The sequence below is a fragment of the Schistocerca piceifrons genome, chromosome 11, assembly GCF_021461385.2.
Source record: "Schistocerca piceifrons isolate TAMUIC-IGC-003096 chromosome 11, iqSchPice1.1, whole genome shotgun sequence".
Classification (NCBI taxonomy): domain Eukaryota; kingdom Metazoa; phylum Arthropoda; class Insecta; order Orthoptera; family Acrididae; genus Schistocerca; species Schistocerca piceifrons.
In genome coordinates, this window is record NC_060148.1 from 157,241,163 (window position 1) to 157,266,058 (window position 24,896).

General features: G+C 50.3%; 1 protein-coding gene across 1 annotated transcript in view; it reads right to left on the reverse strand.

Annotated features, from left to right (window-relative positions):
* Positions 1–24,896, reverse strand: part of LOC124720368 (zinc finger protein 729-like) — a 116,767-nt gene that overhangs the window by 73,314 nt on the left and 18,557 nt on the right. The window contains exons 3-4 of the mRNA XM_047245696.1: positions 14,664–14,756; positions 13,660–13,740 (exon numbers count right to left, since the gene is read on the reverse strand). The gene's annotated coding sequence lies outside the window, so the exon portion shown is untranslated. The remainder of the gene's footprint in view (positions 1–13,659; positions 13,741–14,663; positions 14,757–24,896) is intronic.

Here is a 24,896-nt window from a genome sequence, read left to right on the forward strand (position 1 = left end):
TGAGTTCCTGAAGGATCTCTGTTACACTTGTGTGTTGTTTGAATCTACCAGTAACAGATGTAGCAGCCTCGCACTGAACTGCTTCTCCAACAAAGTATTAATTTGCTATCTTGATAGCTTGCTCTAGCTTCTCATGCAATTACCTAATAAAATTCCCAATTCCACAATTACTACAGAATCTTGCTGGCCATGTGCCAGTATCAAAATGGTCAGCCCTATTTTTCTGCATCATTATTAAGCTCTTGCATTTTATGCTCCCGAGACCACAAAGGTTGCATGTCCACTCCAGCTGACAGAGCTAAGATATTTACTGCACAACTGCATGTACTACTCAGCATCACTGTTATGGTCACACATCTTCTTCATAGATTTCTCAGGTGTCTACCACTGTTTAATCTAAGTTACGTATTTTCAAAGTTGGTTGGTTGGTTTGTGGGATTAAAGGGACAAGACTGCTACGGTCATCGGTCCCTTTTTCCAAATACTGAAAACACCCACAGAGAATAAAAACGATTAACAGAATAGATCACAGACGACACAGAACAAGAGAAACTTAGACAAAGACCAGACAAAAAGAACTAAAATCACATAGTGTGTGGCGGTGGATGGCCGACCATAGAAATAAAAAAGGAAAAGCCAACCACTTAGAAACACATTAAAAAATCAGTTTAAAATCATAGGCCAAAGGCCAGAATCAACACAAAACAATAAAACAAAACAAACACTTAGGTTAAATGGTAAAAAACCCCTGCCCGAATAAAACGTAAAACTAAGTCAGCCATAGCAGAGTCATCTGTTAAAAAGGCAGGGAGCGTGTCAGGCAGTGCGAACGACTGCCTGAGCACAGCTAAAAGTGGACAGTCCAATAAAATGTGGACCACTGTCAAAACGGAGCCGCAGCGACATAAAGGTGGGTCCTCACGTCGCAATAAGTGGCCGTGCGTCATCCATGTGTGCCCAATGCGCAGCCGGCAGAGGACAACAGACTCCTTGCGAGAGACCCGCAAGGAGGAGCTCCACACACCGGTAGCCTCCTTGATGGCCCGAAGTTTGTTTCGTGAAGGCAGGGCGCGCCATTCAGTGTCCAAAAGGTCCAGAATTTTGCTGCGTAGGAACGCTCGCAAATCTGTCTCCGGGAGGCCAATGTCCAGAGATGGTGTACTGGTGGCCTCTTTCGCCAGGCGGTCAACATTTTCATTTCCAGGTATCCCAACATGGCCCGGGGTCCAAACAAAGACCACAGAGCGGCCGCAATGCACAAGAGTATGCAGGGACTCCTGGATAGCCATCACCAGATGAGAGCTCGTAAACTGCTCAGGGAATCGCTACAGATCACGAAGGACTCACCTGAGCAGGAGCAGATATACTCTAGGGTACGAAAGATGGCGACCAGCTCAGCAGTGTAAACGCTGCAGCCAGCCAGCAATGAACATTGTTTGGAATGGTCGCCTAGAGTAAGCGCATAACCGACACGACCAGCAACCATCGAGCCGTCAGTGTACACAATGCCAGAGCCCTGATACATTGCAAGGAGGGAAAGAAAGCAGCGGCGGAAGGCCTCCGGAGGGACTGAGTCCTTCGGGCCCTGGGCCAAGTCGAGCCGAAGGCAAGGGCGAGGAACACACCATGGGGGTGTACGCAAAGTGGTCCGAAAAGGAGGTGGAACAGTGAAAACCCTAAGCCTGGAGAGAAGCTCTTTGACGCGGACCGCGATCGTACAACCTGACCGGGGCCGACATTCTGGCAGATGGACAACCGATTGCGGGAACAGGAGACGGTAGTGCGGATGCCCGGGCATGCTAAAATCACGGGCAGCATAAGCGGCCAGCAAACGTTGGCGCCGTAACCGCAGTGGAGGGACACCTGTCTCCACTATTATGCTGTCCACAGGGCTGGTACGGAAGGCACCAGTGGCAAGGCGTATCACACTGTGTAGTATTGGGTCCAGCACCCCCAGCACAGATGGGGATGCTGAGCCATAAGCCAGGCTCCCATAATCCAGACGAGACTGGATTAACACTTGGTAGAGCCGTAACAGGGTAGATCAGTCGGCGCCCCAGCTGCTGTGGCTCAAGCATCTCAGAGCATTTAGATGCATCCAACACGCCTGTTTAAGCTGCCGAATATGAGACAGCCAAGTCAACCGAGCATCAAAAACTACCCCCAAAAACCTGTGGGTCTCCACCACGGCAAGGAGTTCGTCGGCAAGATAAAGCCACGGCTCAGGATGGACTGTTCGGCGCCGGCAGAAATGCATAACATGGGTCTTGGCAGCCGAAAACTGAAAGCCATGTGCTACAGCCCAAGACTGCGCCTTGCGGATAGCGCCCTGTAGCTGACGTTCAACAGCTGCAATGCCAGTAGAGCTGTAGTAAAGGCAGAAGTCGTCAGCATATAGGGAAGTGGAGACAGAATTTCCCACCGCTGCAGCAAGCCCATTTATTGCGATTAAAAACAGGCAGACACTGAGGACAGATCCCTGTGGTACCCCATTCTCCTGGAATCGGGAGGAACTACGAGAGGCCGCGACTTGCACGCGGAAGGTACGATACGACAGAAAATTGCGGATAAAGATCGGCAGAGGGCCCCGAAGACCCCATACATGAAGAGTAGATAGGATGTGACGGCGCCATGTCGTATCGTACGCCTTCCGCATGTCGAAAAAGACAGCGACCAGGTGCTGACGGCGGGCAAAGGCAGTACGGATGGCCAACTCCAGGCTCACCACCTTGTCGGCGGCGGAGCGGCCTTTACGGAACCCATCCTGAGATGGAGCCAGAAGGCCCCGTGACTCCAGTACCCAGTTCAACCGCCGGCTCACCATCCGTTCAAGCAACTTGCAAAGAACATTGGTGAGGCTAATGGGATGGTAGCTGTCCACTTCCAAAGGGTTCTTCGCAGGTTTCAGAATGGGGATAACAATACTTTCCCGCCATTGCGACGGAAACTCACCCTCGACCCAAATGCGGTTGTAAAGGTCGAGGAGGCATTGCGTGCAGTCCACTGAAAGGTGTCTCAGCTTCTGACAGTGGATGCAATCTGGCCCAGGAGCAGTATCAGGGCAAGCGGCAAGGGCACTGCGAAATTCCCACTCACTGAATAAAGCACTGTAGGATTCAGAATGGTGGATACGAAAAGAAAGGCTCCGACGTTCCATCCACTCTTTAATGGAGCGGAAGGCCAGTGGGTAATTGGAAGAAGCGGAACTAAGAGCAAAATGCTCTGCCAAGCTGTTGGCAATTTCGTCAAAGTCTGTACAAACTGCTCCATTCAGTGAGAGCGCAGGAATTCTGACAGGGGTCCAATAGCCGTAGAGGCGGCGGATCTTGGCCCAGACCTGCGATGGAGAGACATGCAGGCCAATGGCGGACACATACCGCTCCCAGCACTCCTGCTTGCTTTGGCGGATAAGGCGGTGGGCCCGTGCACGCAGCTGTTTGAAGGTGATGAGTTGTTCAATGCAGGAATGTAGGGATGTCGCTTGTGACACTGTAGCACCCGACGGCGATCTTTAATCGCCTCAGCAATCTCAGGCGACCACCAAGGCACAGTCTGCCGCCGAGGGGTCCCAGAAGAACTGGGAATGGCTGATTCGGCGGCAGTAACGATGCTGTTGGTGACTGAGTGAACCACCGCATCAATGTCGTCACTAGAGAAAGGCTCAATAGGGGCAGTGGAGGAGAACAAGTCCCAGTCAACCTTATTCATAGCCCACCTGCAAGGGCGCAGAGAAGACTGACGCTGTGGCAGTGACAGAAAGATTGGAAAGTGGTCACTACCACACAGGTCGTCATGCACTCTCCATTGGACAGACGGTAAGAGGCTAGGGCTGCAGATCGAAAGGTCGATGGCGGAGTATGTGCCATTCGCCACGCTAAAGTGTGTGGAGGAACCATAATTTAAAAGAGAAAGATCGAGCTGTGCTAATAAATGCTCAATTGGTGGCGCCTCGACCTGTCGCCACTGACCACCCCACAGAGGGTTATGGGCGTTGAAGTCGCCCAGTAACAAGAAAGATGGCGGCAATTGGGCTATCAGAGCAGCCAGAACATGCTGCGCGACAGCACCATCCGGTGGAAGGTAAAGACTGCAGACGGTAACAGCCTGTGGCGTCCACACCCGAAGAGCGACAGCCTCTAAAGCTGTTTGTATAGGTACAAACTCGCTGTGAAGACAGTTAAGGACATATATGCAGACGCCACCAGACACGCTTTCATAAGCTGCCCAGTTCTTATAATAACCCCAATAGCCATGGAGGGTGGGGGTTTGCATTGCTGGAAACCAAGTTTCCTGAATAGCAATGCAGAAGAAAGGGTGAAGGCTGATAAGTTGTCTGAGCTCAGCTAGATGGTGGAAGAAACCGCTGCAGTTCCACTGGAGAATGATATTGTCCATAGCTGAGAAAGGCGTGAAGGGACTGGGGAGGCAGATTACGCCTCCTGGGCCCCTGTTGCTACTGAGTCACCACCTGTACAACAGCCGTCCATTGCGTCCGAGTGACTGGCGAGATCCAGGTCCTCAGCGGACGCCAGAATCTCCACCTCATCTTCGGACGCAGAGTTAGAAGGTGGCGGTGGGACAGGTGCCACCGCAATGTCAGGATGCTTGGGAGCCTTTTTCTTGGACTGCTTTGCGCGCTGTGCCTTCGGTGGTTCTGGCTGGGAGGGCCTCACTGGGTCAGTCTCAGGGACTGAAGATGACCATGACGCCCTACGACCAGCGACCGTTGGTTGTTTGAGATACTTGCTGGTGTCTGCTTTGGCACTGGGCAAAGCCTGGGATGGGAGGGCCCCAAGGGACCCCTTCCGGGCAAGAGGTGCCAAAAAAGGCTCACGCTTCTCCAGCTGGGAAGGGGAAACAGATGTCCCCGATGGTTGGGGTGGTGTTGCTCCTGAAGTAGATGGATCAGGAGCAACAGGGAGTGAAGTGCCCCCACAACCAAGGGGGCCGATGAATTCTGACAGAGCTGAGGTCGAACTGTAGGTGACGACACGGTAGAGGTTCGAACTGGTGTTGCAGCAGCGGCATAGGTGGATGTCATGGTCACAGGATGGTTTTTTTTTTTTTTTGGTGGGGTTTAAGGGCGCTCAACTACGGAGGTCATTAGCGCCCAGTCACAAGTGTTAGAGCACATGGAATCTAGTAAAACTCAAGGGGAGGGGGGACACCAGGAAGTCCGTACAAAGATGCAGATAAAATAAGTAAAAAAGTTAGATGTCTTTGGACAAGCCAGTCAAAGGTATAAAACGCAGAACACGAGCAACTGCTCGAGCGTCATCAGCTAAAATATCCGGTAAAGTAGATGGCAGGGACAGGGCAACACGAGATTGACTGAAGCGGGGACACGACAATAAAACATGGCGCACTGTTAATGCTTGACCACAAGGGCACTACGGGGCTGGGTCACCGGAGAGCAGGTAGCGATGGCTAAACCGGCAATGCCCAATCCGCAACCTGGTCAGAAGGACCTCTTCTCGCCGAGACGGTCGGGAGGAGGTCGTCCAAGCAGTTGGGAGTGGTTTTACTGCCCGGAGCTTGTTTCCTTGGAGGGATGACCAAGCATCCCACCACAACGACAGAAGCCTCTTACAAACAACCCCACGAACGTCAGATGACGGGACACAATGGGAGGCTGGCTGAGGCAGGAGGACTGCAGCCTTGGCTGCAGCATCAGCAGCCTCATTCCCAGGCACTCCTACATGTCCGGGAACCCACAGAAAGCTGACAAGAGAACCATTATCAGCGAAAGAATGGAGGGACTGCTGGATCCGTTGTACCAAGGGATGGACCGGATAGGGAGCTCCAAGGTTCTGAAGAGCACTGAGTGAATCAGAGCAGAGTACATACGATGAATGGCGGTGGCGGCGGACATACTGAACGGTCTGATGGAGAGCAAAAAGCTCGGCCGTAAAGCTGGAACATTGGTCGAGGAGCCGGTATTTAAAGGTGACGGCCCCAACGACAAAGGCACAGCCGACACCATCGTCAGTTTTGGAGCCATCGGTGTAAATAAAGGTGTGACCGGCAAGTTGAGCACGAAGTTCGACAAACCGTGAGCAATACACTGCAGCCGGAGTACCCTCCTTCGGGAGTGAGCTGAGGTCGAGATAAATATGAACCGGAGCCTGGAGCCCAGGTGGTGTCGGGCTCTCACCCTCTCTGAAAGTGGTAGGGAGGGCAAAATCCAATTGTCGAAGCAGGCGACAGAAGCGGACTCCAGGGGCAGCAGGGCAGACACATACAACCCGTACTGACGGTCGAGAGAATCGGCAAAGAAGGACTGATAAGAGGGGTGGTCGGGCATTGACAACAGCCAGCAGGCATACCGACACAGCAGTACGTCGCGTCGGTAGGTCGATGGTAATTCAGCAGCTTCAGCATAAAGACTCTCGACGGGACTAGTGTAGAAGGCTCCGGTCGCAAGACGTAACCCCGATGGTGGATGGAGTTGAGATGGCGTAAGAGGGATGGCCGAGCAGACGAGTAGACGAAGCTCCCATAATCCAGCTTCGATCGGACTATGGACCGATACAAGCGAAGCAGGACAGTGCGATCCGCTCCCCAAGATGAACCACTAAGAACTCGGAGGACATTAAGGGAACGTGTACAACGGGCCGCCAAATAAGAGACGTGCGGAGACCAACAAAGTTTCCTGTCCAATGTGAGCCCTAGAAACCTAGTTGTTTCCACGAATGGGAGAACAACGGGACTGAGATGTAAGGATGGCGGAAGGAACGCTTTATATCGCCAAAAGTTGATACAAACTGTCTTCTCTTCAGAGAACCGGAAGCCATTTGCCACGCTCCATGAGTATAGGCTGTCTAGACAACGCTGAAGGCAGCGCTCCAGGAGGCATGTTCTCCAGGCACAGCAGTAGGCGACCGCGTAGGCCCCACCTGTGCATAGTGCGGAGGATACCTCCTCTCCAACAGGTATCATAAGCCTTCTCCAAATCGAAGAACACGGATACCGTTTGGCGCCTTTGCAAAACGTTGTTCATGATGAATGTCGACAAGGTCACAAGGGGGTCAACAGCGGAGCGGCGGCGACGAAAGCCGCATTGAACATTGGTAAGTAGCCGTCGAGATTCAAGAATCCAAACTAACCGAGCGTTAACCATGCACTCCATCACCTTACATACACAGCTTGTAAGAGAAATGGGGCGGTAACTAGAAGGAAGGTGTCTATCCTTCCCGGGTTTGGGTATAGGAACAACGACGGCGTCACGCCAACGCATGGGGACCTGACCTTCGATCCAGACGCGATTGTAGGTACGAAGAAGGAAGCTTTTGCCCGCCGGAGAAAGGTGTGCCAGCATCTGAACGTGAATTGCATCTGGCCCCAGAGCAGAGGACTCGGACAGTGCAAGCGCACGTTCGAGTTCCCGCATAGTAAAGGGGGCATTATAAGTTTCCAGATTCAGCGAGTGGAAGGAAGGTCGCCGAGCCTCTTCTGCCTCTTTCCTGGGAAGGAAGGCTGGGTGGTAATAGGCGGAGCTTGAAACCTCCGCGAAAAAGCGGCCAAAGGCGTTGGAGACAGCCACAGGATCAACAAGGACCTCATTACCTGAGGTAGGATGGCGGCGAATGGTGCGTAAAGAACGTCATCGAGAACGGATAGCGTCTCTACAAGCCTCATTCCACCAGGGGACGGAAACGCGACGTGAAGAAGAGGTAGTATGAGGAATGGAAAGTTCGGCAGCATTGATGATAACAGCCGTGAGGTATTCGACCTGACTGTCACAACTGAGGAAATCATGGTCCGGAAAGGTCGCCAGGGAGGAGTAAAATCCCCAGTCAGCTTTCGGTATGTTCCAGCTTGAAGGATGTGGGGATGGGGTGTGGTGCAGGAGACGAACGACACAGGGGAAGTGGTCGCTCGAATAGGTGTCAGAAAGGACATACCACTCAAACCGACGGGCAAGAGTGGTACAACAGATCGAAAGGTCCAAGTGGGAGTAGGTATGAGTAGAGTCCGAGGGGAAAGTCGGGGCGCCAGTATTGAGGCAGACGAGACTGAGATGGTTGAAGACATCCGCCAAGAGGGAGCCTCGTTGACAGTATGCAGGAGAGCCCCAAAGGGGATGATGGGCATTGAAGTCGCCAAACAATAAAAACGGCGGAGGAAGCTGAACAATCAGGTGCATCATGTCAGCCAGACTAACTGCGGATGACGATGGAGTGTAGATGGTACAAACTGAAGAAGTAAAAGCAGAAAGAGTTAATACGGACAGCTATTGCTTGGAGTGGGGTGGTCAATGGGATGGGATGGTGATAGACATCATCCCGAATGAGCAACATGACCCCACCATGAGCTGGGATACCGTCCACAGGGGTGAGGTCATACCGCTCCGAGGTATAGTGGGTAAAGGCAATACGGTCAGTTGGGCACAACTTGGTTTCCTGGAGACCAAGGACAAGCGGACAGTGCAGGCGGAGGAGCAGTTGTAATTCCACCCGATTAGATCGAATACCTCTTATGTTCCAATGTAACAAGGCCATCGCTAGTAAAAAAAAAAAAAAAGGGGAACGAGACGGGGGAAGAGCTGGTCACCTCGACGGCCGCGGAGGGCCAGGTTTCGAGGGAACAACGCTACAACCAGTGGGAGGCGGATCCTGTTCCATCGAGTCGTCGCCAGCTGCGGCCGCTGTCCCAGGTTGCGAAGGAGGGGCAGCATCAGTTGCCGACAAGAGGCCAGCTGAGCGCCTGGTAGCAGAGCGTCCCGGCGAAACCGAGGACAGCCGGGAGCAGCAACTCACGGATGGAGCATCTGACGAAACGCGCCGGGGTGGAGAGGGGGATAGAGACTTCTTCTTGGAGGCCTTCTTGGAAGTCCGAGGAGGCACAGGGATGGTGGGCTGGACCCGAAGAAGGTCCTCACGCACGGGGTACATTTTGGAACGGCGGACCTCGGAAGCCGGGGTCCGGAACGTTTCGCCGATGGATGCCTGAGAAGAGGATCCCTTCTCAGGTGGTGGGGGGGGGGGGGAGGAGGAGGTAGGGTGGCCCCTGGGGCAGAGGGGGCGGGGGCCGCAGGAGAGGAGGATTTGGAAGGGAGGGATTTGGGAGGCGGAGGCATAGGCTCTGGATTGGGGGAGGAGGTGGAGGGGGGACAGGATAGGGGTGAGGATACTGTGGAAGGAGTGGACACGACTGAGGCAAACGAAGTGGTCAACGTCACGGGATGGAGGCGGTCATACTTCTTCCTGGCCTCAGAATAAGAGAGACGATCCAAAGTTTTGAGTTCTTGAATCTTCTTCTCCTTCTGATACGCGGGGCAGTCTAAGGATCTAGGCGAGTGCATGCCAGGACAATTAACGCACCGAGGTGGTGGGGTGCATGTATGTTCCTCATGAAGAGGATGTCCACAATCGCCACAAAGGGGCTCAGCCTAACACCGTGACGACATGTGCCCAAAGCGCAAACACCGAAAACAGTGCATAGGAGGCGGGACGTAAGGTCACACGTCGCACCGGTAGCACATCACCTTTACCTTCTCTGGGAGAACGTCCCCCTTGAAGGCAAGGATAAAGGCCCCGGTGTCGATGCGATGGTCTTTGGGACCGCGCTGGACCCAGCGGACGAAATGCACGCCTCGGCGGTCCAGGTTGGCCCTGAGCTCCTCATCAGATTGCAGCAGGAGGTCCCGATGAAAAATAACACCCTGTGTCCTGTTCAGTGCCAGATGTGGGACAATGGACACTGGGATGTCCCCTAGTCGGTCGCACGTCTGGAGCGCCGCCGACTGCGTGGCGGAGGTGGTCTTTATAAGAACGGACCCCGAACACATTTTGCTGAGAGCCTCGATTTCCCCGAAGATGTCCTCGATGTGCTGAACAACGAACATGGGCTTGGAGGTGGCGAACGTACCCCCATTGGTCCGAAAACAGACCAAATAGCGGGGGAAGTACTTCGCTCCAAGCCGGCGGGCCTGTCCTTCCTCCCAGGGAGTGGCCAAGGGGGAAAGGGCAGGAGAACCAGAACCAGAGACAGTACTTTTCTTTTTGAAAGACTCGGCCGCAGAGCGACCTGATACATGTTGACGTTTCATCTGCGCCGCCCCGATACCACCCACTCCGACCAGGGGCTCTCCCCACGGGCACCACCCAGCCTCAGCAAGGGCGACCTGGCAGGATGACCGTTGCTGGGAGTCCTGATGCCCCAAGGAGACGGGCATCTACTCCTTGGCCGACGTGGGGAGGGTGCAGCTCAGGTATTGGCAGTATGATCCCTGTGTTGTCAGGGGGCTACAACCTAGAGGGTACATGACGACCCCACCACAACGGGCTGGCTACCGTGCTGGATTTCGGGTGCCATGGAAAGTCCATCATGATCGTAGGTGCAGATGGGGACGCACTATGGGCGTAACTTTTACAACCCATCAGGCGTTTAGGCCCAATTTGTTGAATTGTGGGTATGGTTACAACGCCGTTACAATGCTGAGTGCCAAGGTCTTAGTGCACGGAGGACCAGTGATACACCACGTAAGGTGTCCTTCCCCAAAAGGCTCGTACTTCTGTAGCATTTGGAAAAATGGAGGTCAAACCCCGAGGGGGACCATTACATGGAAGGCCGAAACGGTTGAAACTCCTTTTAGTCGCCTCTTACGACAGGCAGGAATACCTCGGGCCTATTCTTACCCTGGACCCACAGGGGGAGGGCACAGGATGTAGCCGCTCATATTTCCGCCTTGCCTCGGTGTAGGTCAGGCGGTCCAGGGTCTTATATTCCATTATCTTCCTTTCCTTCTGGAAGATCCTACAGTCCGGTGAGCAGGGGGAATGGGGTTCTCCGCAGTTAACACAGATGGGAGGCGGAGCACATGGAGTATTGGGATGCGAAGGACGTCCACAATCTTGACATGTGATGCCGGAAGTACAGCGAGATGACATGTGCCCGAACTTCCAGCATTTAAAACACCGCATCGAAGGAGGGATATATGTTAACACATCACAACGGTAAACCATCACCTTGACCTTTTCGAGTAAAACATCACCTTCGAAGGCCAAGATGAAGGCACCGGTGGCTACCTGATTATCCCTCGGACCCCGATGCATGCGCCAGACAAAGTGAACACCTTGTCGTTCCAGGTTGGCACGTAGTTCATCATCAGACTGCAGAAGAAGATCCCTGTGGAATATAATACCCTGGACCATGTTGAGACTCTTATGCGGCGTGATGCTAACAGAAACATCCCCCAACTTGTCATGATTGAGCAACCTCCGTGACTGGGCAGAGGATGCTGTTTTGACGAGTACTGAACCATTGCGCATTTTGGACAAGCCCTCCACCTCCCCGAACTAGTCCTCTAAATGCTCCACAAAAAACTGGGACTTGGTTGACATAAACGATTCCTCATCAACTCGCGTACACACGAGGTACCGGGCTGAATATTCTCCACTGCCTTCTTTAGCCATACGTTCCTCCCATGGAGTGGCCAGGGAGGGAAATGATCTTGGTACGTATTCCTTGCCGTTGAGGTTAGACCTCGATCGCTTAGAGACTGCTGGTTGAGGCCCACCAGCGAGAGATGATGTACCACGCTTCATTGTGGGTCATCCGACCTGATGCCACCCACTCCAAAAAGGGGCTCTCCCCACGGGCACCACCCAGCCACAGCAAAGACCACCTGGCAGGATGGCCTTTGCTGGGAGTCCCGATGCCCCAGAGGGATAGGCATCTACTCCTCGGCATACGTGGTGAAATAGCAGCTCAGGCATCAGCAGTGCGATCCCTGTGTAGTCAGGGGGCTACCACCAAGAGGGTACATGACGACCCCACCACAACGGACTGGCTACCGTGCTCGATGACGGGTGTCGAAATATCCATGCACATCACGAGGGCAAAGATGGAAGTGCACAATGGAGGGAATGTATGCTATCCGGAACACACTTCAGCGGATGTGGCCGGAAGCTCAATTGAAATCCAACTCCATCACAATATCGGGTGTGCCAGATCTTAGGGCAAGATGGATTGAAGATGCATCACGTAAGGTGTCCTTCCCCAAATGGTACGCACTAACGGAAAAATTTGGAAAGGAAGTGGTCAAACCCCTTTGGGGACCATCATATTAAAGGCCGAAACAGATGAGACTCCTTTTAGTCGCCTCTCACGACAGGCAGGAATACCGCGGGCCTATTCTAACCCCCGAACCCGCAGGGGGAATTTTCAAAGTAACAAGTGGGGTACAACATCAGTGATTTCAGTGCCAACCACATGACATGGTATTCCAGACCACACAATCAGCAACACACTGTTCTTCACACTTGCTATGGGAGCAGCACTCCATGCAGTGGACACTATCCCTGAACCTCTGGCCCTGGTGCCATGGAGACATCTTGTTTGACCTGTGATCTCTTGGGCTGCATATGAAGGCCAGTATGGCCTTTTGTATTTTCATGGTAAGTGGTCACCAACTACAATCCAGCCACGTTGACAACTACAGCTATGCCCTAGGACACCCTACAGATCACTGTTTTAACCAAACTCATCATATGCAGATCCCTGACTACTATGTGCAGCATTCTCATTTCTGTAAAACCCTTCTTGTGGAACAACACTACTACTGTTTCACTTACTGTCCTTTCTACTTGTGATGCCAATGCATCCCTTTCATTTGTTTAAAATGGCATAACATGAGTCCCTGTGACATTTAAGTCTTGGCCTGTTAGCTGTGAATCAGCTACACTCCTTTATATACTCTCTGAGCTGTCCCTAGCATGATAGTTTGGATCCTAGACCTGTATGCTTGTATAATCACCACACATTCCAGTGTCTGAAGAAGCTAACATTTCAGTGCCTGAAAAATCCTTTTAAACTTCAGGAAGTTTGTTTATGAACAATCAGATCAAGAGTGAGCCAGTACCTAACCTTCGCAAATGTGTGTTGAATGTTCCCCAATATTTGTCTAATTTCATTCTTGTGACGTGTTTATCAATGTGAGCTTCTCCTTCCCGTAGCAAGGTCATAAAGCATATTTAAAAAAATAATCTTTCTTCTTCAGATCTGCCAGGACTCGCATGGTGAGCCCATACATGGCTTCAGCTATGTACAATCATTCACTAAAAGCTATAAGAGTTTTTCTATTAACAAAAATTTTATAAGTAATAGAACAGGTACCACAGAAACTGCCACAATATGTACAGGTTGTGGCCAACATATCGGGGCTGATCTAGAACCCACAAATTTCATCTCTGTTTTTCAAATCCCAAAAAAAATTTATGGCAAACTCAAGAATAACTATGATTCACACAAAAGATAAGAACAGCCAGTGTTATTTTGAATTCTATTATCAGAAGTTGTTGAAAGTAGGAATATTTCTCAAATTATCTACACTATTAGAACTTACACTTCATCTAAATGTGAATTTCGCAACCATCACAGACAACCATTATACAATGTAGTTGATAACAACAAGGGCTACTGAGAACAGGATTATACCAGCCACTAGTCCCCTTCCACTACTATTTAAAACAGTCAGAATGTAAGAGGTGATATGAAAGTCAAGTGCAGGAGTACAAGAATACTCTACAATTACGAACATCAACAAATTCCAGAGAACTGACAATCTGTGACAATTCCACTGCAATGCATCTTTTACTCTACACACTTAACAAAAGACTTGAATACATGCAATACATCAGAGATGTAAATACTTACAGTATTCTCAGTTATATTTAATTCAGGATCCTCCTTAATAAAATCAGTGGACAAAGATATTCCCAATGGATCTTCAACAGCCTGAAAGAAGAACACAATCTGTGAATTATAACTGCTTGCTATCTTCTGTGTGTATATGACAGCTCTCAATATTCTTTTCTCATTAGTATCATCCAACTTTGAAGAGATTCTTATCAATTGGGAAGAGAGTGTGTCAGAATGCATTCATATCACTTCTATTGCCTCTGATTTTGCTATCAGCCATTGTGCAGTACTTATTTGGCATACTTTCACTTTCTATTCCTGTCACATAATCCACTCTGATTTCAGAGGCACTATGGCCTACTCTATCGGATGGTTGTACTCCCATATACAAATTTGATATATGTGTGTGGCAACATTTCAAAATTAAACTCAGATAATATAAAGATGCAAATAATCTTCCAACAGTAAACCCATAAACAAGAGGAATTTTTGGTCATTAATCAAATGAATGTGGCATTCCACACATTATCATCAAAATTACCCAAATTTAATGTTATTTACACAGCTTCTTGCCATATCACCATGTATTTTCAGTGCCTGCTCTTTAGGGAACAATGCAAATTTATGTCATGTGCACCGGAGGAAAATCATAAGGAATTCCACAGCACAATTTCAGTAATGATGTAAATACTACAGTGAATAGTGACTGGGAACTCTAGAATATACACCCATCACATGTCATAGTTCCACATATGTTACAGCACTGACACAGAGGTGTAACAAGATTAACAATTACTTCCAAGAGGAAGTCTTCCTTGCTCCGTTTACACCAAATATGTACTTAAGGCATTCATTACATAGAATCACAATAAAAAATTAATGCAACAGTAATGGTTCATAAAGATATGCTTGTTACAAGTGCTGTTAAAATACTATTGGTAATACCCTACAAATAACACATCTAACTAGAGTTTCTTACTACACTTCCTGCACAATACAGTGCTTGTGTGAAAACTTACATTATGCTCAGATACAGCAGCATGGCGTTTCAGTTCAGGGTCTTGCTTTACACAAACACTAGGGTCGCCAGCCTTTAATGGGTCTTCAAGAAACTGAAAAACAAAGAAAGTGACGTATAAGGGCATCTGTCTCTTGTTCCTACATGGCACTGTCATACAGGGGGAGAGAGGAGGACGAGACCGGGCGGTGGTGGTGGGGAGGGCGGAACGGGAGACAGGGCCTGGGGGCGGGGAGTGGGGGCGGGAAACAGGGTGTGGAGGGGGTGGGAGACAGGGTGTGGGGGTGGGGGAGGGGTAGTGGGGAGGGTAGTGAGAGATAGGGCGTGAGGGGGGGTAGTGGGAGATGGGGCGTGGGACGGGGGGGGCTTATGTGAGACGGGGTGGGGGGCGGGGGGGGTAGTGGTAGACGGGACGGGGAGACGGGGCGTGTAGGGGAGGGCGAGGCGGGGCGTGGTGGCGGGGGCGGGGAGGCGGGGCGTGGTGGCGGGGTCGGGGAGGCGGGGCGTGGTGGCGGGGAGGCGGGTCATGGGGGCGGGAGGCGTGGCAGGGGGGCAGGGAGGGGGGCAGCGGGGCAGGGCTGGGGGTGCAGCGAGACAGGGCAGGATCAAAATGCTGTCTGTCCCCTTGGACATGTCCAAAAGAACAGACAACACATGCATATTTGACATTCTGAGATTAGATATGAATAAAAATTTATTTTGCAGTGATAGTGATTCCTTCCATTTATGTTTAACCAAAAATATGTAACTTTACCTCGGGCTAACTTTCATGACCTTCTTTAGTCAACAATCCCTGCTCCTTGAATGTAGCATTATTGAGCAGCCAAATTCTGCCTGAAATAACACCCATAGCCCTCAAAATCAATTAGCATGTATGCATTAGGTTACCGTTACTTGAAACAAAGGTGAAGCCCGTACATTATTTGACTGCTAACAATACCCTGATTTAATCAGGGTTGTTTCAGAATCAAGTTACATATGAAGGGCTTATTTCAATAGTGGTACAAGTCCATTTTTGTTCATCTTGAGATACAGAGTCCTAAAGTTAAATGAGTGCTGCAAAATCTGCAGTTGAGATACCACTAATATATTCAAGCATATGGGTTCTTGCTAGACACGAACCTTTCTTTCTCTTTGTTTGGATCATTAATTTCAGAAGCATTATAAGCAGATAAGTGGAGGTAATGGACTTGTACAAGTGGAGGTAATGGACTTGTACCACTATTGAAATAAGCCCTTCATATGTAGCTCTCTCTCTCTCTCTCTCTCTCTCTCTCTCTCTCTCTCTCTCCCTCTCTCTCGTTTTATGATTACATTCCTTCCATGCTTTTGTAATAAAGAGGTGCAATCCCATATTTTAGTAACTTTAAAGTGTATTCATGGTCTGTTGCACAGATCTTAATTCTTTTGAATGAAAAGCTACACAGTGCAATAATGCATTAGCCTCCACTGGTGAAACATCAGAACAATAGCAAGCTACATATATAGCTTTCTCTGTGTGTTTTACTGTTAATTCTTGAATAGTAGTACTGGAATGGATATAATGTGTGCACACTATGTGCAGATGGAGGAGCTGGCCTCAGTTCACCAACAGCTGAAGATGCGTTTTGCCATATTCAGCAGCATTCAGGCTGCTGCCTATTGTAGTAGTGGGGGCCGAGAATCTGGCTCATCACATAGGATGCCTAAGGTGTCACCTATTTTGCCCACTGGCTCTGTTGTCAAGACACCTTGTGGTGTACCCAATGTGGCTGAGTTGTGCTCCCCAAATGGTGAGGGATGGGTCGTAACAGTTTGCACTGTTTGAGGCAGAGAGTGATGTGGAGGCTGCCTCACCCATTGACCCTGTGAGTGGACTGGCAGGTGTTCATTCATCAGGGTCCAGACAGGCCCAAGTGGAGAGAAGTTTTCTAGTTTATCAGGACCTCCAACGTCAAACGCATTATGGAGCTCCTTAGGGAAATGGCATCCAGACTGGAAATGAATCCTATGTGTACTGAATATGTCTGCCATGGATTGGTTGGTTGGTTGTTTGAGGTTAAAGGGACCAAACAGCAAGGTCATCAGTCCCTTGTTTCAAATAGACTCCATTCTGCTAACGGGACATCTCAGTATAGTCAGAAAAATAAAACGGATAAAGGGGAAACGTAAAAGGGCAGTCACGTTGTCATTAGTAAAAACAAATGAGGGAAGTTGGCAAGAGAACGAACCCAACACTATGCTGAAACAGCATAGGCAAGACCACCTGTGACTTAAAAGGTACAACTGCTACAATGCAGAAAGTACGTATGGGAATAGAAAAACTAACCAAGCCTTAAAAAGAAGGGGTAAAAACAGAGTAAAAGGGAAAGAAAAGAGGATTCCGGTCAGGGAGGTGAATCGGGAATCTCTGAACACTGCCTACAGTGGGAGACACCCAAACACTCACCGCCCTGCCCCAACACCAGAGGGAGATTAAAAACTTTAAAACTGAGAATAAGAACCACTCTCCCGGAGGAAACCTAGAACCAGAGAGACCATCCGGGAATCGTCAGCCAACATCAAAGGTAAAGTGTGGGGGAGTCTGTACTTAGCACGCAGAGCCAAAAGAAGGGGGCATTCAACCAAAATGTGGGCCACTGACTGGAAGGCTCCACAACCACATAGCGGGGGTGGCTCATCACGCAAAAGGAAACCATGGGTCAGCCTGGTATGGCCAATGCGGAGACGACACAGTGTGGTCGAGTCCTTGCGGGAGAGGCTAAAGGAAGAACGCCATGGGCCTGTATTCACCTTAATGGCACGAAGTTTATTAGACAGTGGAGTAGCCTCCCAAGAATTGGCCCATGACTGTGCAAAGTGGGATTTGATGTGAAGCCGTAAATCCGCTGCAGGAGGGGTTACAGAAAACGGGGGGTAAGTAACTGCTCCCCCAGCCAAACGATCAGCGAGCTCATTACCCGGGATACCCACATGGCCCGGGACCCATAGGAAGTCAATGGAACAAGCAGCACGGTGAAGATCAGCGAGATGGTCATGGATGGCAGAGACCAAGGGATGGCGCGAAAAACACCGGTCAATAGCAAGAAGGCCACTCATCGAGTCCGTACATAACAAAACGCGGTTGTGTTGGGATTGTTTAATAAAGGTAAGGGCCCGGGAAATTGCCATCAATTCCGCAGTAAACACCCCACATGAGGGTGGCAGTAGATGATTTTCCGTTCCAACAAAGGACGTGAAGGCATACCCAACATGATCAGCAGATTTAGAGCCATCAGTGTAAAAAACAACAGCATCCCGAAACTCCCATAAAATTTGGCGGAAAAAGGAACGGAACACCACCGGGGGGATGGAATCTTTCGGACCGCGGCGGAGATCCATCCGAATTCGAGGCCGAGGAACTAACCAAGGAGGGGTGGAGGGGAGGGAGCGAGGAAGACAGGACAAAGAAGGAAGCTGAAAATCACGGGTAAGAGACGCAAGGCGCAGCCCAACCGGTAAACCCGCCCGAGGGCGGGAGTCAGGCGGGCGACGTCCATGGTCTGGGAATAGGATAGAATAGGAAGGATGAGCGGGAGAAGAACGGATAGTAAGGGCATAAGACACCAGAAGCTGGGACCGCCGAACAGAAAGGGGGGGGATCCCAGCTTCAACCAGGAGACTATCAACAGGGCTAGTAGGGAAGGCACCGGTGGCCAAACGGATACCACGATGGTGGACTGGATCCAGCACGTGCAGCGTGGAAGGAGCAGCTGAACCATAAACTTGACAACCATAGTCCAAACGTGACAGAACTAGAGCACGATAAAGACGGAGGAGGAGGGAACGGTCCGCACCCCAGGAGGAGTGGGCAAGGAAGCGAAGGACATTGAGTTTACGGAAACATCCTACCTTCAGGAGTCTGATATGGGGCAGCCAAGTGAGCTTGTTGTCGAAAAGAAGACCTAGAAAACGAAACTGTGGAACCACAGGCAATCTTTGTGCAGCGAGATAGAGCTCTGGATCAGGGTGGACCGTAGTACGGCGACAGAAGTGGACCACCCGCGATTTTAAAGGAGAGAATTGAAACCCATGGGAGAGGGTCCATGCAGAGGCACGCCGTATAGCCACCTGGAGCTGCCGTTCTGCAGATGGCATCGAGGAGGAACTAACCCAAATGCAGAAATCATCCACATACAGGGCAGGGGCGACCAAGGGACCGACAGAGGACACAAGTCCATCGATAGCAATGAGGAAAAGAAGGACACTCAAGACAGAACCCTGTGGGATGCCCGTCTCCTGGGTCCGTGGAGAACTAAAAGCAGTACCAACTCGAACTCTGAATGACCGATGGATCAGGAACTGGCGGATAAAAATCGGGAGTGGGCCCCGAAGACCCCACTGATGAAGGGTTAGTAAGATGTGATGGCGCCAGGCCGTGTCATAGGCCTTGCGAAGGTCAAAAAACACTGCAACCAAATGGCGGCGCTGGGAAAAAGCCTGCCGAACTGCGGATTCCAAGCGAAGCAAATGATCGATTGGAGATCGTCCCTCTCGAAAGCCACACTGGTAAGGGGACAATAGATCCCGAGATTCGAGGACCCAAGTGAGCCGACGGGCTACCAGCCGTTCAAGTAACTTACAACCAACATTGGTCAAACTAATTGGCCGATAGCTGTCAACAGATAGGGGGTTCTGACCAGGCTTAAGGACAGGAACCACAATGCTATCCCTCCACTGAGAAGGGAAGTCACCCTGGAGCCAGATACGGTTAAACACCCGAAGAAGATGGTGCCGTTGTGGAGCACTGAGATGTTGAAGCAGCTGGTTATGAATGGAATCTGGGCCAGGAGCCGTATCATGAGAAGCAGATAGAGCAGAAAGAAATTCCCATTCAGTGAAAGGTTCGTTGTAAGATTCTGACTCACAAGTGGTGAAACATAAGGTGACAGCTTCAGCCTGCTGTTTTTGATGAAGGAAAGCAGCTGGATAGGAGGCTGATGCCACTGCAAAATGGGTCGCAAGATGTTCTGCGAGAACTAATGGGTCCGTACAAATGCCATCTGGGAGGTGAAGGCCTGGGAGGGTGGACTGCCGATGGCAACCTTGGAGAGAGCGAAGTGTAGCCCATACCCGTGACAGAGGGACAGTGGAACCAAGGGAAGAAACGAATCGTTCCCAACATATCCGCTTGCTCTGTTTGATTAAATAACGGGCTTTAGCGCGAAGGCGCTTAAAGGTAGAAAGGCTGGCTACAGATGGGTGCCTCTTAAAGTGTTGCAAAGCTCGACGGCGATCACGGATGGCAATGGCAATGGCCGTACTCCACCACGGGACTTGCCGACGACGAAATTGTCCAGATGAGCGCGGGACAGCAAGGTTAGCAGCGCGAACAATCGCGTCAGACACGTCACGTAGGACGTCATCAATACAACCCGACAAAGAGGGAGAAAACTCGACCTGTGCAGTATATAGAGGCCAATCGGCGCGGTGGAAAGACCAACGAGGTAACCTCTCCATCGGGGAGCGGGAAGGGAGCGTGATAATCAACGGGAAATGGTCACTATCACAAAGGTCGTCGTGTGGCGACCAGTGTAATGAAGGGAGGAGAGAGGGAGAAGAAAGAGAAAGATCAATGGCAGAAAAGGTACCATGACCAGCACTGAAATGAGTGGGGGAGCCATCATTAAGAAGGCACAGGTCGTGGTCTGCAATAAATTGGTCGATAAGAAGACCTCGTCTAGATGGAAAGGCACTGCCCCACAAAGGATGATGAGCATTAAAATCCCCAAGGAGGAGGAAGGGAGGAGGAAGTTGCTGAAGAAGGGTGGTTAAGGCAGCAGGTGTAAGAGTCCTGTCAGGAGGGAGATAAAGATTGCATACTGTGACTGCAGAGTCTAAGTGGACCCTAACAGCAACTGCTTCCAATGTAGTTTGGAGAGGAATCCACGTGCTAGCAATGTCTGTACGGACCAACGTACAAACGCCACCAGAAGCCCGCAAGGGTCCGACCCGATTTCGACAGAAAACACGGAACCCACGGAGGGTCGGTGAGTGAGCATCAGTAAAATGAGATTCCTGGAGAACCACACAAGCTGCTGAGTAGGACGAAAGAAGGGATTTCAATTCCGGAAGGTGACGATAGTAGCCATTACAATTCCATTGGAGAACCACAGAACGATGGTTTAAATGAGGGCTGAACACGCTAAATCCAGTCATACCGCCGGGTCCCCACCCGTCACCGACAAGGATGGGGCGACATCCATAAACGACAGGTCAGAATCCGGTTGTGAAGCCGGGGAAGGGACCTCCGGTGACACCAGAGGCTCTTTGTCCCGGGACTTATGTTTCTTCTTCTTTTCAGGCTGAGATCGAGGAGGGCTGTGTGGCATAATGGAGCCAGCTGCAGCAAGATCAGGAACAGAAAGAGACCGGGCGACCTGGGGGCCGATAGACCGCGGCTCTCGCGGTCGCCGCGCTGCAGCAGACCTTTGACCTGGAAGGTGCCGGGAAGGGGCATCCCGGGAGAGGCGCCCTTGACCGGCAGACGCCGAAGGAGTGGGACACTTCTCCGGCTGGGGAGGGGGAGCGGCGCCCAGAGGAGAAGGTGTGGGAGCCGCAGGGGAGGGGGGAAGGAGAGGGGTCCGGGACGGGGGTAAGGAAGGGGGAGGAAGGGATGAAGATGTAACCAAGGCGTAACTAGATGTCATGGACACAGGGTGCAATCGTGCATATTTCTTACGGGCCTCTGTGTAGCTTAAACGATCAAGAGACTTATACTCCTGTATCTTTTTTTCTTTCTTATAGACTGGGCAATCTGCTGAACGTGGAGAATGATTACCATGACAATTTACACATACAGAAGGGGGAACACAGGGACTCCCCTCATGGAGTGGACGTCCACAGTCACCACAGAGAGGGTCCTGGGTACAGCGAGAAGACATGTGGCCAAAACGCAAGCACTTAAAACACCGCATAGGAGGTGGGATGTACGGCTTCACATCACAGCGATAGACCATAATCTTAACTTTCTCAGGAAGGGTATCCCCTTCAAAGGCCAGGATAAAGGCACCAGTATCAATACGATTATCTTTAGGACCCTTCTGAACACGCCGAACAAAGTGAACACCCCGCCGTCCGAGATTGTCCCGAAGTTCCTCATCAGTTTGAAGGATGAGGTCTCTGTGAAAAATCACACCTTGTACCATATTTAGAGACTGGTGAGGGGTAATGGACACGGGAATTGTGCCAAGATGGGTACAGGCACGAAGGGCTGCAGATTGGGCAGCCGAAGCAGTTTTTATCAGTAAAGAACCCGACCGCATCTTGCTCAGGGAGTCCACTTCGCCGAACTTGTCTTCAATGTGTTCCACAAAGAATAAAGGTTTGACACTGGTGAAAGTATCTCCATCAGTCCTGGTGCAAACTAGATAACGGGGGAAAGGTTTTGCCCCTAGTCGACGGGCCTGACCCTCCTCCCAGGGGGTAGCCACGGAAGGGAAGGCCGAAGGGGCAAGAGAAGCAGCACTTGAGGAATCAGTACCACGCAGAGAGACGGCCGCGGAAGAGCGGCCAGAGGTTTGGACCCTTATGCGTTTCATCTGCATAGCGTCCGCCCTGATACCACCCACTCCGATCAGGGGCTCTCCTCACGGGCGCCACCCAGCCACAGCAAGGGCCGTCTGGCACGGCGGCCATTGCCGGGAGTTCCGATGCTCCAGGATGACGAGCAACCACTCCAAGGCATGCATGAGGAGGTCACAGCTCAGGTATCAGAAGTGTGATCCCTGTGTGTTCAGGGGGCTCAACCAAAAGGGTACATAGCGACCCCACCACACGGGCTGGCTACCGTGCTGGCTATGCACCCTAGCATCAGACAACGACGTAGGAGAAAAGGTGGAATATACTAGGAGGGCACACGTCGGAGACACTAGGTAAGGTGCTCTTCCCCAAATGGCTCACACTACGGAAGAGAAATTTTGGAATGGAGGTCAAACCCCAGAGGGGGACCAAGGAATGCCAAAAGGAGGAGATGATTACGCAACAAAGCCAGAGTGTAAAACCAACAGAACCAGGAGGATAGCGGGGCCAACATAAGCAAGGACACCAATAGAGGGAGAGGAGAGGGCGAGGGGAAAGGGGTATGGAGGGGAAAGGAGGGGAAGGGAAAGGAAATGCAGCCCGGGAGAGAAAGAAGGCTGCAATGGCTCGGGGCCCCGTGCTCGCCACGCACGTATCCACGAAAGAGTTGTGGACCCCCTGGGGGGGTCTGCCATGGAGCCTCATCTGAGATGTGGAAAATGTCCTGCCTGTGGCTACGAAACACACAGGGTGTGGCTGTCTACAAGTTGTGGCTGATGTTGGTGCCAATGATACCCATCGTTTGGGTTCTGAGGCCACCTTCAGTTTATATTGAGAGGTAGCAGAAATGGCGAAGAGCCCTTGTGTCACACATGAGTGCATGCAGCGCACACAGTTTGTATCAGCATTCCCAGAATTGATTCAAGTCCTTTGGTTTGGCGTGAGTGGAGGGTCTCAACCAAAGGCTTCATCGATTCTCTGACTGCCCAAACTGCAGACTGCTGGAAATGCGTTATGAGGTGGAGAATTGTAGAAATACTTGATGGGTCAGTGGTGCACTACACAAAGCAAGCGTTTTTTGGGCTAGGCAGTTGTTTGAGGTCCTCTGATGAATGCACGCTAGTCAGACTGCATACAAAGTAAAGACCATACTACCATCAACATGTTAACAGTAAATTCTTGATGTATTTGTAGTTCCAGAATGTAATGCCCTCCAAGAAAGCTGTTATGTTCAAAATACGTTTGGACCAAAGCTGGCTGAAACATTGAGCAGAAACCCTTGAAATATTTAGCAAGCCATGGAATGTACACTGAAGAGACAGATGACACACCTGTGGGATGGTAGCATCAGAAGAGCGGAGGGGAGACGAAGGGCAAGAATGAATATGGGTGAAATTTGTACAATTAATGAAAGCGCATGCTATTGGTGGTAACCCCCAAACTGTAGTGAAAGTAGGATTCTCAGACTCAATAATATTCTTATATTGCCAACATATATAACTATCCTTAAAATACTTTTTGCCACAAATAAGTAGGCAGTTATGCAAACATTCATTTTCATTCCATATGTTTTGTGGATTAGCTATGACTGTTGCACACCATCACAAGAGAAGGTACTTGTATAGTTTACAATGTGGTAATGGCAGGTACATCACACCTATCCATTTGTACCATTCAGTTCTAATGTATCTTACTGTTTTCACGTAATTTAAGGCATAAAGTAATGACTAACTGCATAGCAGAAGTACTAAGTCATTGAAAGGCACATCAACTTTGCTAGCTTTCCCACAGATACTGCTTCAGAACTATGGTCTCATTTTACAGGCTGACTACATTGTGGCAGCACTGTGGAGAAGCAGACTAAACAGTTTCACATGACCAGAAATAATGGGATCCATTTCCATTCTTGCAGATGAATTGATTTTTTTTTTCAAGAGCCGTCATACAGGATCACAAAATCATTCAAGAAGATTTTTGCACCAACTAGGTATGTCTGTAGTTTTGCACGTATTTCCTGTGACTTTTCTTAAAAGCTGGAATGACCTTTGCCTGTTTGTATACATGTGCAAACCACTGTTCCATAAATGAACAATTCGAATGGCAGAAAGGTGTCAGTTCAGCACCGTTTTTTGTGTAACTGAATCTGCTAACTACACTTTATGGTCATGTGACCTCTGGTGTGTTCATCATCTACTTTTGGAGTGCATTCCATATGGAGTTATAAGGATTATAGCTCTGGACTTTACTGCAAAGTGCTTCTGCCTTTTTCTAGTACTTGGTGGCTCAATGGGTAATTGTGACACTGCAAATCCAAAGGTCCTTGATCATTGAACAGCAGGTACTTTGAAACTAGTTAGGTAAATCAGTTCAGATGTGGAAAGAGGGTAACAGCACATGGTAGTCAGTAGGACTGTGTGTAGTAGAGAACTCCGGTGTTTAAAACCTCCAGGCTGATGACAGCTTTACCTCTAGTTTATATTCATGTTTAGCTTTCAGTCATGTATTCTCTTCATGACACAAGCAGATGACTGATCCTTGGCTCTGTCACATACGCCAGTTAACAACTTATTAGCCTTACAAACGGGCTTACCAAACTTATAAAGCTTGAGAATGCATTTCACATGGAATCTGCAGCTTGATTATCTTCTTTCTGGCTGCTGTGCATGTACATTTGCATTAAAACTGTGCAAGCCAC